Raw genomic sequence first — 17,564 nt, 5'->3', positions numbered from 1 at the left:
GCAATTAAACTTCTGAAACTTCGCCTCTGTATTTTAATCACAACTATGATGGTTGACTTTTGCAAATGTCCATAAGAGGAAAGACCAAACATGCTTCTAACAAACCGTACCATATCACTTAAACTGCATGTTGCATTACTGACATTCTCCGAAACACACCATGAGGTTTTATGTTGATTCCCCACATTCTCATATGGATTCCATTCATTTACAATACCAATGAAAATCAGCTTGGGGTGCAGCTTGATTTAGATGCACCATAAGAAAAAAATGTAATGTAATAAAAATGTTTTCAATTTTTGCTGTTGCAGATGCAGCTACATGATTACAATATGGTCATGTGGTTATGTGGCTAGAATACAAAATGGTCCTTAGTCGTATTAAAGGAAAGTGACATCTGACATTCAGTTCAGGCTTTGTTTCATCGTGATACAAAACCAATGAATTCTGGAAACTGAAAGGCAGGAAGTTAACTTAAAAACACTTCAGGTATCAAGAGGAATCATGTTATGCACTTAATGATTTATGACATGGAGATCAACAGTGTTTCCCAACCCTCGAACTGAAACTAAAGCCTGTTGTGATTGTGAAATCTACCTGTGGAACCAACCACTAGCAGCGCAAAGTGGTAATCTCCGAGAAACGACGTTGCCATGAGCGTATTGATCTCTTCTCTCTAAGAAGAGACGAAGTGTTGTCTGGACAAACCTCCACTTAATATCAAGGAAAAAGACGTATTTATCTGCCAAGCATTCAGTTAATTAACTAATTACAATTTTCAGATTTGCAGTGATGATAACTGACATTTGTAATTAGTGGTTTTCTAACACTCATAAACTACTTTCAGACACACATAATTCTCTTGACATGACAGGGATTAAGGAAAACATGCATTTTTCTACGCTGGCAGCTCAGAATGCAGAAGCAGTTTCATACACTTAACCAGGCTAAGAACCCGTAATAGCTGCTGAGCATAAACAAAACCCTCATGTGCACTTTCACTGCTACACTTTATCAATTTGTCATGGTTTTGCATTCTGTGTTTCCCAGAAAGCCTTTCAATAACCTCAGGGAATAATGTTTGAAGCTCTTGCACTGAACATGGAAGAAAAAAGTAGCTTCATATTAGTTACTGAATACAAAGTGACGATTTATTTCTCTACTTTTCAGCAGCTATTAACTCCATCACATACCAATAACTATTAAAAGAGAACTGATTTGTGGTTAAGGAATGAGAAAGTGTAATTCACAGCTTTTTAAAAGACCTTTAATCTTGTGATCTTGTGATTTGCCTCACAGAGTAAATGTGCGATTGACACTCTTTTCAATTTTTCATTTTGCTTTTTAACTTGAGAGACCTAATATAGCCACACTACTCTAAAAACATGTATGTTGCTGATGCGTTGCATTGTCACCTCACAAAATTAAAACTGAATTTTCTTTTTGAGGTTGGATTTTCACAGTGGGTCTCCTTTTGCATTATTGTTGGAAAAAAAGCCCTCATGCCTTGATTCAAAAGTACTAAAATCTAATATTTGCTGCTTTTATTTTAGATAGTTATATAGTTGATGTTTCTTTCATTAAATTTCATTGTGATTGCACCAGGAAGTCAGGAAGTGACATCATGCTGGCATAGTGATCCATGGGAATACAAGAATTATTTAGTTTAAGGGTGAATCTTTTGCTTTAGGGACTAGAGTGTAAAGATGAAACTCAAAGATACAGCTCACGGCTGTTCAAATAAAGCTTGTGATAGTCAGCTCTGCCGTTATCACTATTTTGATCGCAGCAACATCAAGGCAAGCCAAACACTGATTGCAGATTCTCATCTGAAGGGTTGATATACTCAGTCGATATACTGTAGGCTTGGGGTGTCTTGTGATGTGACTCTAGGTGTGTAGGTTCAGCATTAATGTTGTCTGGCAGTCTGGGCTTTGGCTGTGTGGCACCCTGCCTGGACGTCACTGGGAGACAGAGGTGTGGATCTGTCTGTCTGGGAAACTGACTGAAGGTTGTACTCTCCTCCCAAGCACACTGTCAGTTGGTCTATTCATTAAAGCGAAAGTCAGAGAAGACAGGTTTTATTTCTTTGAAAGTGGAAAGTTTGAAAAAATGTGTGAACAATATGTGTGAACAAAAACAATGCTAACAATGTCTAATTTGACAGGATGGGAGCCAGAATGGTTTATTGAGATGTGAAATATAACTGGTTGTCAAGAATGGACTTGGAAGAAAATTTGAACTTGGCACTTTTTTCTTTTTTTTTGCAACAATGATTCCATTTATCCATTCATTTATTCATCTATTTAACACAGGATGGAGATTCAGTCTAACACCTGCCCGGAAAGCAATGCTGTAATTGCACACTGGCATATCAATTAAAATGTCAGCATGAAATCTGAAAAGATACCAAGTCTTCCACAAGTTAGATACGACTATTCAATTCCCATTCAAGTGTAAAATTCAGTGCCAGCAACATGTAGTGTGAAAAGTAAAGAGATGGACTTCAAAGAGGTGGATGGGTACATAAGTGGTAGAATCCAGTGTTCATGTCTTATCTCACACTGTCGTTATTGTTGACATTTTCTATTATCCAGCCCTGATCATGACGTTCCCCTAACTTAAACCAAGTGGTGTGATGATCTGAAATCTGCACTGATCAATATTTTATATTAGGTTTGGATCAATTGACTGTGTGTAATGCAAAAGGTTCCCCTTGTTGTGACAAACCCACAGATAATATGCTGTTTTCATAAGCATTCTGAAGCAATTTAGTCTCTTCCAGCTCATTGTTTTGATTTTAGGACCCACAAAGTGAATGCTAATGGATGGAATTTCTCAAGGTGATTAAATGTCAGCATTGTGTTTACAGGTTGTTGTGCTGCCTCCAAAAGGGCCAAAAAATTAATTAATGCATGTTTAATCAAAATTAAGCTGCAGATACTTAAGGAATATCCTGATGAAATAGGGTGGCAATATACAGTAAGTGCTTGTGTAATTTGCTGATGAAAAGGATGGTCCAGGCAGCTTTATGTCAACATTCAACATGCATTTGTTGCTAATGCACAATAGCATTAGCAATTCATATGAGATTTAGCTGCTAAAAGGCACTGCTGCAGGAAATTACATGGATCACACATTCAAAAATACATAGTCACCTGCCAGGCACTGTGAACACCTCCCTTATAAATAGCATGCAGTAATTACAAATAATGCGTACCTTTTCTTTTTGTAAAATAGCACTGGTAGAGCACTTGTCCAGTCTAAAGCTCAGCCAATGCATTAGAAAATTCAAATATCAGGGAACATGTTATGCACATATTGTCTGAATTTTGAATTCTTCAAACCAGTGTCTGTGTACCCAGAAATACACTGACTGCACTTTTCACTATGGCATATGCAGAAGTGAAGACGGTTCTTAAATATTTAGTGCTGCTGTCCATCTGCCTTAAAAATTCCTCTCAGCAGTGCTGCTAAGGTCTTGGCTACAAATCATTTACTGTTTCCTCTTCCTCACTCTTGGATCTTTTGAAACACTGTTCAAGGGTTGTACTGCTTTATCTTATTTACTATTTTGATTTGAAAAGTTTGCACTTGCCTGCAGGCTACTCTGTGTTTAGCCGACCCTTGTTATGCTGTGGTCAGAGCTGGTCCTGACCTCCCCAGGGCCCAAAGCAAAATTCTGCCAAAGGGCCCTCCTAACTGACCCGTGAGCCATGTAAACCATTTTACAAATATAAAATTCTATTTATTCTATGGCTTGGCTGAACACTTGATGGTTACTGTTTACTGAGAGATGTTCAGCCATATGGCCCAGCGCGCCCAACTAATCAGCATTTTAAAGTCAATATTCAGTCCATTCAATAGTAAATGTCAATCCATTACTGACCACCTGGCATTATTCCAGAGAATGTTTATGAATTACTAAAAAGACTATATAATCACTCACTTGTTTTTAAAATATGTGCACCTATGAGGAGTGCCATCATGCTCATATGTTGTCTGGAGGTATATCTGTTACTGAGAACACAGTCTGTTTCTTATATTACTCATGCAATCTGTGTAATAGATCCCATGAGTGATACTCTGGTCATGTGCTCAAGACCAGACATGGACAAGCTACTGCTCGCTAGACACCACGCTTGTCATGTGAGACATTAGGGCTATGGGGTTAGAGTTAGGGTTGAAACCCAATCGTCGTTTCAGTTATATTATTGGTATTGATCATTTTCGTTGCAGAATAAAGTGAAAATCAAATGACAGCACATTAGTTATTAAAATGAATAATATATTATTTTACAACCAAAGATTCACATTTTTCTTTCCATTTTTTTCCTCTTTCTCTTTTTTAAATTTCCTGTGATTGTCAGAGGAAACGGAAATCTACCATGTGTAGAACAAACCCCATTGTGATCTTTTGTATACTAATTAGGTAGCGTTAACATGTTGCCCTGGAACACAGCCACAACCATAGCTCATTGTCTGGACTGGTCCCGACAGAGAGTGCTGCTGAAAAGCATGAGTTTCATGTTGTGCATGTGCATATGAACACATGTATGTTCAAACACAATGCGATAATTTGTTCTGAGCTACAGCTTGTAAAGACCATTGATGTTTATATAGTGTAATAAATGCCATTCACTCTCACTTTTGTCTAGCGCAAAGTTGCAGAACACAGCCCTGGAAGTGGCTGGCAAGCAAGCAAGACACAGACAGACCAGCCAGGTTAGCAAGACACGTCCACTTAAAGTTATTGTTACTGTCTCTTTCCTGACCAGAAGGCTAGTCCTGATTCATCCTCTCACCAAAGTTTTAAACACTGACACCTGCTTTGACACAAGGGGGAAACAGGGCCCTTGCGTAATTTGCAAGGCCCTACATAGCCCCTGTAAGCAGACACGGCCACCTGTCTCTGTTTCAAGCTCTTTTGTGGGACTTTTCAAGCGCTCTTGGGGACCCAAGATCCATGGATGTCCCAAGCAGGCACTTAGCTGGTTTGTGTGTTGGGCTGGCTTTTACTGTGATGTATTCAGGTGCAGAATTAGCCTCCAACTTCAACATGTCATGACTTCAACATTGTCGGGTGTTAGTTCAGTGTTTGTTTTAGAAGTTTGATTTTCTGTCAGCTTAGCTCACGGATACAACACTCTGTACACTTAATATTTTAGACACACACACGCAGCTGCATAGACACAGAGAGAGTGACCTGTTTTCCAGTTTGGAACATAATCACTTGTGGGGTTTTGCCTTGAGACAGGGATCCAAATCAAAAGTGTTAAATACTCAGCTCAGCTAAAATATACTGTAGCTCAGTTAATGAATGAGCAATAAAGGAGAGGTCAGCACCTCATCAAAAGGCACACTTCATAGACTTTAATGAAGTAATAACGTTAAATTAATGTGCTACACAAAAACCATACCAAGAACTGGTGCGCTTTAATGTCAAGTCTTGAATCACAATTGAATAAAAAAGAAAAGAATAGAGAACAGTTTTGCCAAATATCAAAGAGTTGTCTCACTTGGATTCTAGTAGTCTATAGTAGATTTCATTCAGATTTACAGTATTTGTTAAACAATCTAAAAATCATGGGAATGCATTTTAAATTATGTTGATCTATCCTTTATGTTTTCAAAAAAACAATGGATATTATGCAAGGAAAAAAATGAGATGTGGGGGATGAAGGGACAAAGAGAGAAAACACATCTCTTTAAACTGACTTGCAGTGATCCTAAGTAATTACAAAGAACAATGTTCTCCTGTAGAGAAAGTAGAGGTGGAAAGGGAGAGAGGTGGAAACAGCTTGGCAATTATCCCTCGGGTGTCTCTCTAAGGTGAGTGACACAGACGCCCTTCCTCGGCATGTGGAGACTATTTCCTGGTGATTGAACTAGCTGGAGTTGTGATGTCGCTGTCAGCTTTCCGTGCTGGGATCCACTCTCCATTCACAAACTGAAATGCTAATTTCGGTGCATGTGCCGATACCTCCGAGTGCGACTGTGTGAGCAGTACCTTTGGAGTCAGGGAAAGGAAAGCTTTTGTCCAGAGCTTATTACCCAGGGTGCATAGCAGCTAGACATTTCTGGCATTCAGGTCCTCGGCTAATGAAGTGCCTTGTCAGGGTGTATGTGTGTGTAGGTGTGTGGAGCATCCCATTGAGGTATCACATTTAATTGTACTTTCACAAGCCATTGGATTGGAAAGTGTATACACACACACACACACAGACACACACACAGACACCTACTTTTAAAAGCCTGAACAGAGGCACACAAGGACAGTCATTGTCACATAAGTGCTGGATCATAAAAAATAATACGTCTCAACCACACTTTAAACAAGATCAGCCAGCTGTCACTTTACTCTCAAGGAAATAATATCAACATGTTTCCACAAACAACATTATTACAGTAATGTTCTATTAAATGCTTCTGTTCTGACAATAACAAAGACAATGATAAATGACTGTAATCAGAAATGCCATATTACCCTACAGAACACCCACAACATTTCGAGGGACACACAATTATTGAAGCAGCCATTAAAATGAACTCCCAGAATAGGTGACAGCATAATTTTCATGCTTCCCCACGATTGCTGCATAGTTACGTCACCAAATTTGTATTATATTATTCCATATTTATTCTCTCGTCAAGCCCACACTAGACAACATATTCACAGTTGCCAATGTTAAGGTAAAAAAACAAAAAACAAAAACCTGTCTATCCTACAGGTGATGACAGAGCAGCTCATGCCAGAAAAAGGGAAAAGTGCAGTTATGGCTTCCCAGACAGAACTTAGATCTCTAAACGCCTAAGAAGAAGACTTCCACAGGCAATGAGAGACCTGCAGCCCTCCAAGTGCAAAACATAGTAGGCATAAAGTGATGTTTACATTCTCCTGTCTGCTCTGACACGTGGGAGGGAAGTTAAGCTGTGGTGGTCTCCAAAATGAATGAGTCGCCCAAGGCCTGCTCATGGATAGCAGTGATCCCAAGCTCACTGGCCGCTACTAATGTGTGTGCTCGTGCACGTCGTTGTGCCCGCATGTTGCTGTGGTGTGCTTTAGAGCTTCGGGGCTTGTTATTCTGTCAGCGCAGACAGGAACTTAAAAATGTCAGGATGCTTCTCAAAAGTGCTCATGATTTTCCTACAACTGAATGCATGTCGAAAAATCATTAAACATGAAATGTTGACAAGTATACCATGTGCCTCGTGGGGCTACAGGGGGCTTGTTTGTACAAGTAAGAATACTGATGCGAGCAAATAGCAGCTAGAGTGTCGAGTCTAATTTGATGCAACAACCTTAATGAAGATCTAGCTGGTGGATGCTGAGGAGGGAACGGATTGGAGGATTCAAAGAGCGTAAGGATGTTTCTATGTTTGTATCGACGGATGAACAGATGGATGGCTGGCGAAACAGATGACTGAATGAATGATAGGCAGATACACACTGAGATGAATGATGGGCTGATGATGGATGGATATTTTCACTGTGTTATATTTGTACGGTAAGTGTACTGACAGATTGCGCTGCAACATTGCCTCTCTACACCTGGCATATGTGCTGCGCCAACAGCTGTTCATTCACCCATTATCTGCATCTGACACAAGATGTACGAGCTACAGATAACCCCACATTATTATAAACTTAACTGAGCTCCAAGCCAGTTTAGCTGAACATTCCTGCTCAGCTCTAATCAATAACGTTAGATTATGTTCCTGACAACACAGATGCAACAGGTGTTGGAAAATAAATGGAGCTTACTTTATGTTAGTTTGTCTGGTATTCAAATGAGTACATAATAATATATTGCAGTTCTGCCTCCAGATTGTCGGATCTCACTGCCAAACTGTGTGTGTGCGTGCGTGCATGCGTGCGTGCGTGTGTGTGTGTATCTACTCGCAAGTGTGTACGTGTATGTCATGGTGAATGAGAATTTGATGAGAGATTAAACTTTATTGATCCCCATGGGGAAATGGTGTCATTTATTACAGCAGCAGAGCTGAGTTGAAAATCAAACAAGTCATAGATTTTGATATACGCAGAGGCAGCACAGAGCAGGTGGAGAACAGAAAGATGCTCAAGGCAGATATAAGTAGTACTTTAAATCTAGGACATATCTGTTGTTATTAACACTAACCACAGGTATGCAGTGCAAAACAAAGCCACACCTGCAGGGTGCATGGATGTGCAAATGTCCCTCAACTAAACCTAGATTAGTTAGATTCACAGATGAAGGTAATGTTGCATATAAAGAGAAACTATGTGCCATCCACTTGTTCCTTGTCAAAACCCGGCACCTGCACTACCCACGATGCAAATGTGCCTGCTGACAGACAGACTGCTACTTGTAAACTGTATGGAAATTGTGTAAACATGTGTTAAAGGGGATAAAACGAAACAATTATCTGACTTTGTGCAGAGTTCAAGGTTTAGTATTGTTCCAATAATTAGAGTGGAACCTGAACAAAGATCAATACAATGAAGAAAGTGATCCAGGTTATTACTATGGGAAGCAAAAACAAAACCAAGAGCTCAAATCAAAAACTGTAATAGCCTGAGTTCAGGGTTCTCCAAGTTAAACATAAAGCTTGTTAAGTCCCTTATAATACCAGTTCAAATCAAACGTAAGACCACTTTCATTCTGAAATGAGCCTGGAGACTAAAAGAAGAAAACAGTATACATCTCTGCAAACACAGGAATACTCATTAGAGGAGTAAAGCAAAGACAAACCCTGTGTTTTAAGACCTCTAAAACCAGATCTCAAAAGGCACAGCCGACTACAGTATTGTATATGTTGGCAGCATTTCATTATGATAGGCTGTAGCTGGAATTACCTAGTGTGAACAGCAAGGCTCTCACAATACAAATGTCACAAAATCACACAAACAGTTTCTGGTCCTGAGCTCGTCTGACTCTCATTACTTGCAGAGGAGGTAATTTTACATCCTTCTTTGTTTCTTTGCTTGTTAGTTAGGAGGATATTTTCAAAAATATATCTGTGGAATGTGATGGAAACATATGTATGGATTATTAGTTTTTGTGAGTAAGCAGAGAAATATATAATAATAATAATAAAATATACTTTGTAGTTTGACTCCTGGACTGTGAGATGTAGTGCAGAAGCAAACTTCGGACGTGAAGAAGCATTTTTCCTTCTGAATTCTCTCGACTATGTCACTTCTAACAACACATACTTTGTAGCTGTTACCATTTGAGCTAAATGCATAAGCATGTTTGAAGGAGAGTTGCTGTACACATATGCAAACAAAAGCTCATTACAATGAACGTGTGAAACATATAGCTCCTTTGCGAATCTTTTCTCTTAGATTCCCTTTTATAATACTCACTATCACTCATCATCTTGTCAGCTGTCTTGTTGCTGTCGTCTTCGTTGCTTAGATATCCAAAACACTTACGTTCTGTCTGAGTCTATCATCCCTAAACTTTTATCTTCGCATCCCATGTGGCAAATCTGCGTCATAGTCTGGCACATAATAAAAACGCATTCATAAAGTGGATGTATAACTATGACTGTGTGTGTATGTGTATGGTTAAAGCTGGATAAAGCTGTGCATTCGTCAACAATAAAACTGAGTGAGTGAGTGAGTGAGTTGACTGACACAGATTAAAGCCACACAGACACACTGGGGAGTTTTTGCCTTCTAAGGGCCCAGAATCTGCCAACTGTGGATAGCAGGGCTTCAAGTATGCATATGAGGATCTTTTAACAATACTGAAACCCTCTTGACAGAGTGTAAGTCTCTCTGTCGCTCCCCATTGCTGTCTCCATCATGACTTTCCCCAGCGTATCCCTTTTCTCCCTCTTCTCCCAATAATCCCCCCTTCTCTTTCTCTTCCTATCACTCCCCTTTGTTGTTTTAATCATCATTCTTCTCTGGCGAATTCCTCTCCTCTGCTCAAACTCCCTCTTCCCCTTGTTGTGATGTTGTGGATGTAGCCTGTGGACCCGTTGGAATAAACACCACTTCCTTCTATCTCTCTTGCCACAGGCCATTCACTTATCCCCATTAGACAGGACTTAGGGGAAAGATGCCGCCAACAAACAAATGTTCCGCCCGCCTACAGATACCAAAACACATTTGCATGGACATATGCATACACACACACATTTAAAAACACATGAACACACAAGTGGATACTAAACTTTTTAGCACCCTGCCGAAGGACAAGCAAACTCTTGTTTTTTAATCTTTTATGTTTAACATAAAACCTATTTTATAAACATGACTCAAATGATAATCTCCTGGCGCTCTAATTTTGATAATTTGTTTGTTTGTTTGTCCAACGTGGCTTCTGCATTGTGCCGTGGTCTTTAATGAGCCAGCAGTATTAGTTACCCTTTTGGATTGAGTTTCAGGGTGCAATGAGCCGTACTTAGACCCAATGAGTGGACATTTTAATGTTTGTTTGTATTGTTATAAAAACATTATCATCAGTTTTGTACTGATTCTGCCCCACTGAGCGTGCCTTTATGGAGCCAGCAGTCCACATTATTATTGATGACATATGGCACATTTAGACTGGCATATATATTAAACTACATAATTAAGCATCTAACATGAATTACTCATCAGCTCCAAGAAAACTTCAGACTCTTTCTTACACTCTTGGTTTTTGGCCCTTCATTTCACATCAGTGACTTAACTCTTGGAAAACTAATTTCAAACAGGCGTAGGAAGACAGTAGGACTTTCTTCTACCCTTCTGGGGTGGGGGATTCTTCTCTTTCTCCCTCTATCACACACTCATATGTACACACACAAACACACAAGAGATTAAAGCCTTAGAGTTTTAAGAATTGAGTGCCAGGATTAGAACATGACGATCCTGTTTGTTCCAGAAAAATGCCAAAATAAGTTAGATTGATAAGAATAGTGCCTCCCTTGTTTCCTCATGCTTTTCCATTTTTTCTTCACCTCCTACCTCTCTTCAGCACACCCACCCTAATGCCAGACAAGAATGTCAATGCTGGATGTGTTTTTTTTTTCTTTATGTCCAGTGGCAACATTTTAAAAAATTATTGCTCTCTACAATATTCGCACATGGTAACTATGACATGGCTTCAATCAGTTAAACAAAAAGGGCAAGTAAAACATTTTACTAAAAGAAAAATCTTGATTACGGTTAATAAAAAAAATGTGAAAGTTAACTGAAGGTCAGTGACTGTCACGAGGTAGAGGCCAAGGCAACTGGGAACACGAGGGAAGAGAGGACCCAAATGCAAAAACCCCCAAGACAGGCGATGGGTAAACTAAAAGTCTTTTGGATAAATCACTGGAAGAGTCCAGGGCCACGGAACCAAACTAAAACAACTAAAAATCATCCACACAGGAGAAAAAGACTCAGGAACAAAACTAAATGAAAATCAAAAGTTCTTACTTGAAAACAAAGGCAACCAACACAAATCCATGAGGGGGAAGATGCAAGGCACAGGTACGGGACTCGATTACAGACACAGACGAACTGACCGGGACACAGGGAAATACATGAGGTAAAGGGCAACAGGTGACACCCATTAGGGCGGGGCAAACAATCACAAATGGCAAGAAACAAGACAAAGACAGGAAGTAGAATAAGACAAGATACACAAGGGCTCTCACTTCAAAATAAAACAGGAACTACTAACAAAACTTAGCAATCTAAATAAGAGTCCAAAAAGGTCCAAATGTCCACAAAAGAGTTAAAAAAAAAACAATAGGGTTCATAAAACAGCACCCCTAGGGGCTAGTCATTACAGTGACAGAAAGTAAACTCAGATCTCCTGTCTGAAAATCTGACATGCTACGCACCTGCCTACCCACCCCACCCACGTACACTTTTACTTTTTAGCTTGCTATATAAAGGCCTCACTACTTCCTCCATTGGCACTGAATGTTGGCATTGCACGTAATGGGTTACTGGGGGGTAACTGTTTCAATGTCAATCTGTCACTCAGCCTTCAAGCAGGGTAAATGGTGAGGGGAAAGAGAAACTGAAAGGTGTTAGATTTAAGAAAAAGCAGAACCCGAAAGTGTGAGAGACAGATGGCGGAAGAAAGTGAAAAGGAACGGGAGGTCGGTGAAGAAAGACAGAGGAGGAGAAGTTACTGAGATAAAAGGAAACCAACAATCGGGGGCTTTGATTACAAAGGACTGTGATCAAGGGCGTAGGTGTGTGCATGTGCATGTGAGTTATGTGAATCAAGTGAGCCCACTTGACCAGGCAGAACAAAGCAGTGGACAGAACTCCTGTTGTTACTGACCCAGTCATCTCCTCTCAAAAACTGTGGTGTGCTAAAGACTGAACAAACCCGTGTGTGTGCGTGTTTGTGTGTGTGTGGGCTGTCCATGTTCCAAGCACACATTCTGAATTATTCTATTCCCCCCTCGCAGGCATTACTGAGCTGACGGTGTTACAATATGATTATACACAGAATACGAACTGTTTTTCCCAAACACTGTTTACCGAGACTGTTTCCTGGATAAATACATTACTCGCCATTTAGGACATTGTGGTTTATTTGCAGAAAACAGATGGAAACTGTGCTTGGGAAAAAGGCATGGTAAGATGGCCACAAGCCACAACTGATACCCATAACCCCCCAGTGTGCAGGACTGAGCAGATCTAGTTAGGCAGAAAAATGCTAAGGCATAAAGCAATTAGGCACCGTGTTCTAAAATGCGGACTGGGGATGGAGAAGTTTTACCACACAAAAGTCCCTAATGAGAATGAGAGAGAGGGAGAAGAGGCTGGATCTAGTGACCTGCTCTCTCCACTGCTATCATTGCACAGACCAGCCGTGCCAAGAGCTGAACAAAGATCAGAGTCTCTTTCCCATCTGGTGTGAAATTCCATCTGGTGTTACCAAATTACTGTAACTCACAAACCCCCAAAACAGGCATCACATTGGAGAGAAAGCTTCTATTTGATGCTAGAGACAACAAACTGGGACAATACCATCTAATCTAATCTAATCTAATCATCAATGTGGATCAAATTAATTGCTCTTGATGAAGTTAGATAACGACTTTTTCTATTCAGCCATGTCGGGCAACTTCTTCTGTTCATTCCAAACACAAAAAGAAACATAAAACGCTCCTTTTTTGCTGCATCACAAACTGTTCCCTAAGCTCCAGCTGTTGTTTTTCAGTGACACTTGATTTTACATTAAATAGCAGTGAAGGGCTCTAGGTATAGGAGACCTGGGGCCGAGCAGTGAGGTTTGCTTGTTTTCCATTTCCTGTTGATATGGAGTGTCCTCACTGGTGAACAAATGTTGGTGGCCCTTTGTTGCATTTGACTTTTGATTTGGCATTTCACAAATCTGATAGAGGAGCTTTTTAAAGCATGAAAGGCATACAATGATTCCAGGATTGGTTTTTTTTTTCAGCAATTCATTTTAATGTTAATGTAATTTTAAATTTAAATGACTCAATGAGGTATTTTAGATAGACTACCTGACATGCCCTCTTTTTCTTTAATTAATTTTATGACTGATTGTGTTTTGTTGCTCCTGTTCAATTGTTTTTTTTTTAAAACTTATTTTAATGTAGCACTGGCAATTTTCTGTATTTATTCTGTGAACTAATTTGCATTTAGGTCTATGTAGGATAATGTGTCTTTAAACCCACAGTGTGTATTAAATAAAATCTTTGTATTACTCATACAGATAACTGAACTTAATTAAACTATGTACTTAATAAAATCAGCATTTGCTACATGAGCCCCAATTGGTATTAAATAGCAGTTGTGCTTACAGACCTCATCAGAGGGCAGAACTTCTCGCCCTCACAGGGCTTTGTTCATGCAGAACTGGGGCAGTCACTGTCATGGTGGTCGTTCATCAAGGATTAGTGTGTAGGGCAAGGGCTTAGGGGGCAGTTTGAGACCTGATGTTCCAGTGCACCAGAGGGCTCCTTCCTACTAGTACCTGCCTGAAAGCAGCTGTTCAGAGTAGAAAACATGAAGCTTAAATGCCCTGAAAAATTCCTTTCTCATTCAGATTCTCATTATGATTGAAAACAAGGTTTGAGTTTTCGTTATTTTATGTAAGATAATCAGAATTTAGCAATATTCGAATCAAAAGTCAAATGACAGTGGTGGATAGTGCTGCCAAGCCACTGTCAATCAAATCAGATCAAACCACACAGAAACAGTCTTTGAGGGCAGTTTTTGAGAGTTTAGCTCTTCATGAATAATTCCTAACTTAACTTTGATTGTTGCTTATTTAGTCTTAAATTTAAACACAGGTAGAATAGAGATGAATGTCTTCAATTTGAAACCATGTTTTTAGGAACTTTAAAAGAAACTGATCACAGGTTGAAATTATACTGGATTTTAGACCATTGTGGAAGAATACATATACTGTAGAGAACACATATTTGGATTTGGCTTGAGGCTGTGGATTAAAACTGCGTGATGCATTAGTAATTTTGCCCAAGTAAAATCACATTTAAATTTGTTGCTAACAAAGCTATGTAACCATGGCAACATGGTGAACAATAAATAAACAAGTAGTAGCAAATGTTTCCTTCTTTCCTTTCAATTCTGAATCCAAAATGTTAAAAATAAATAAATAAATAAACCAATGCTTGTGTTTAAAATTTTTTTTGGCCGATGACCATGATATAAGCAGGATAATCCACAAGTGGGTGTAAAAGGATTTCAAAGCACTCTGCTTTGCGTTGGGGGTTCCTTCCCTCTGCATCGTGTGTTAAAATCCTTCGGTGGATTATCTCTTGCATGTCAATCAGCAACAAGAAGCAGCAAAACTGTATTCAACTCAAGGGAAATGGACAGAAGTACTAAACAACAACAAACTTTTGCAGAAACCTAATCTCCACAGATGGTGTTTTTTTCTACATCTACCACCCGGAAACAATTCTCTGCAGGTGTAGCAGCACCTTCTGCTCTATATTCCAACCTCACTGCAGGTTCAAGGCATTTCTTTAAGGTGACACCTTTAAAGAGAAAATCTCTTTGACATATCACAGCACCACTAAATGCCAGAGAAAACGTGCCTTCTTTTGCACATCTCTTATTTTCAATGAATGGCAAGACAAAGGTTCTGTTTATCTTTTAAACGTCTATTTTTCAGCACAATGTTAAGCTGAAATGACTAGGAAAAAAGAAAAAAAATTTGGGAAATGAAGACACAAGTTTCTAATTTAATCGAAATGATACACTGAAGAAACTGAGGAATTTCTGTTTCTCAGTGATTACACCTTTAAGGCTGCTCTCCCATCAGTTTTTGCTATTCAGTCTAACAAACTGGGGTTTCCAGTTGCACTGTGGGCCCCTGTTAGTGCGTGTCCTGCTCTATACTGAGCTAAAATCATGTTGTGAGGACAGAGGGCTCTGTGGTAAGCACAGTAGAGGAATGTGCATCCAGTGGGGAGTATCAAGCCTCCATGTCTTGTTGAGTTATAAGCCGACATAAATTAAGTCCTGAAAAACACAACATAGGTTCCAGCTGATGCTAGCTTCCTCTGTGTGGTCGCTGTACTGCACAAGCCAGCAGCATATTTTTTGTGGGTGTGTGTGTGTGTGTGTGCCCGCGCGTGTGTGCCTACACAGCGCTAGCTCAAACATTATTAAGTGATGGTGGGATGGAAGGCACGTCAGCTGGGCGATGGAAGACAGCTGTTCAATTTCACACTTCCTCCCGCTCTCACTCTCTCTCTCTCTACCTACACTATTTACCTTCCCACTCCCCAGCACTCCCCCCTCCCCCCAACCCCCTCCACCAACCCTCCACCTCCATATCTGTCCAAACCGTATGCCCTCTTTCCTCGTTGAATATACAATGATGCCTTTCAGACAGCAGCCTCTTAGGTCTTTCAAACCCACTAGGGTGACACACAAACACACTCACAAACACACTCTCTCACACACACATTCACAAATACAGCTTGTTCTGACCCAGACCACTGGGCTGAGTCAACATTTCAATTATTTATCACAACTCTCCTACAACAAACAGGGGCCGTCCAGCAGAGGGATTGAGAGAGTTGTCGCCACAATAACAACAGTGATGAGTTCCTGTTACTCGGCTCAGCGTTTTTCTACTAATACGACAAATTGCACTTCCAATACCATAGGGCTGGAAACCATTACTTGTCATCATTCAGTAGAGCTCTTTCCCCTCCCTTTCCTTGTTCCTCTGCCTTGCTTTCTTTTTTTCTCTGTCACACACACAAAAAACCTTTAACTCACACTATGTAAAGCCTTAAGCTCAACTATTCTTGTTGCTCTGAATCCAGTTCAGGTGAGGTGACACATTCGGTACACCCTTTGTGATAACACACCTTCAATGCTGGAATTCAATTAAGCACATTATAGTCATGTACTTTCTGATTTGGATTAATAATATAAAATATAAATCAACTATTAAATTATGATATACTGTATGCAGCTATCCAGTAGTATATAGTAACTCAAATTAGCCCCACCTTTACCAGCTGCAACATTAGTGATGCTCACACATGAATGCATCCATAGTCACAATCCACCTGTGTTTATGCACATTTCCAGCTTGTGGGAACATAAACCTGAGTGGAAACGCCAATAAAAAAAAAAAAAATCCTTCAAAATATCACAAAAAAAACCCCAAAACGTTTTACGCTTGGCTGAGCTACAGACTTTGCAAATAAATGATGACATACAGTACAAGAAGCCTGTGACTGAAACATCCACTGAAGCTTCTGCTCCACTGAAGAGACATCCATCAGTTTTTTGGAAGTAACGACATCTCCTTTTCTCCAGCCGTGGCCTCAACAAATGAAGGCCAAGTTTTTCCAGGAGAGTGTGCGCTTCTTAGATCTATCGATTTACCAAGTTTGAAATTTGGCCCAGAAAAAAATGTGGATCTATAGCAGCAAGGTCAAGGCAGTTGAGGTAATTAAATGAGAGACTGTTGTCCCTTTCAGACCACATGTTTTCTAAGCTAGCTTTGTCATACTCAAGCTGCAGGTCTGCTTTTAAATGATCCAATTCACAAATGGCTCAAAAACGTAACTCCTCATCATCTGTAGCCTCAGACACATCTTCATTTCCAGAGCTGCTGTCATCAAAACCCTCCAATCTCAAAGAAAATGCTCTTCTGCACTAAACCTGTCACCCAGGTGCTGTGCCGCAATGTTACTTCTTCATCACTGTGTCTGAATTTAATGTGTCTCTGTGTTGTTTTTATCTTTGAAAATGTGTAAAAAAAGACCTCAAGTCATTGTCACTTGGTCTCACTTCCTCTTCCTCTTCACTGAACACATATGTTCAGTGTGTTAAGGGTAGTGTTGTTCACTGTGCCCGTTCCCTTTTCTGAAGATGAAGAAAACAGAGGAGAGCGACTTACACAGCCACCGTTACCTGAAGATGACCTCATTTACCTCGACATGAAGTGCTTTCAATTGATGCTTTTGGAGCTTGATGCAACCGATAAGCAACAACACGCACACACATGCTTATAAAGACAGAGACACGGGCACATTGACACCGTGGCCTCAGCTAAATTGTCTCCATCTAAATGGATTAAAAAAGGCTTTGCCCCAGAGGCAGTGGCAGA

At 40.0% G+C, this 17,564-nt stretch overlaps 1 protein-coding gene across 1 annotated transcript in view; it reads right to left on the bottom strand.

The window, feature by feature from the left end:
- The window catches only part of LOC121187769 (limbic system associated membrane protein), a 183,675-nt gene that overhangs the window by 80,697 nt on the left and 85,414 nt on the right, over positions 1–17,564 (bottom strand). The gene's annotated exons all lie outside the window — the stretch shown is intronic.

This window comes from Toxotes jaculatrix, chromosome 9 (genome assembly GCF_017976425.1).
Source record: "Toxotes jaculatrix isolate fToxJac2 chromosome 9, fToxJac2.pri, whole genome shotgun sequence".
NCBI lineage: Eukaryota > Metazoa > Chordata > Actinopteri > Toxotidae > Toxotes > Toxotes jaculatrix.
Note: the sequence above shows the minus strand (reverse complement) of the source record. Positions and strands in the feature narration are given on the sequence as shown.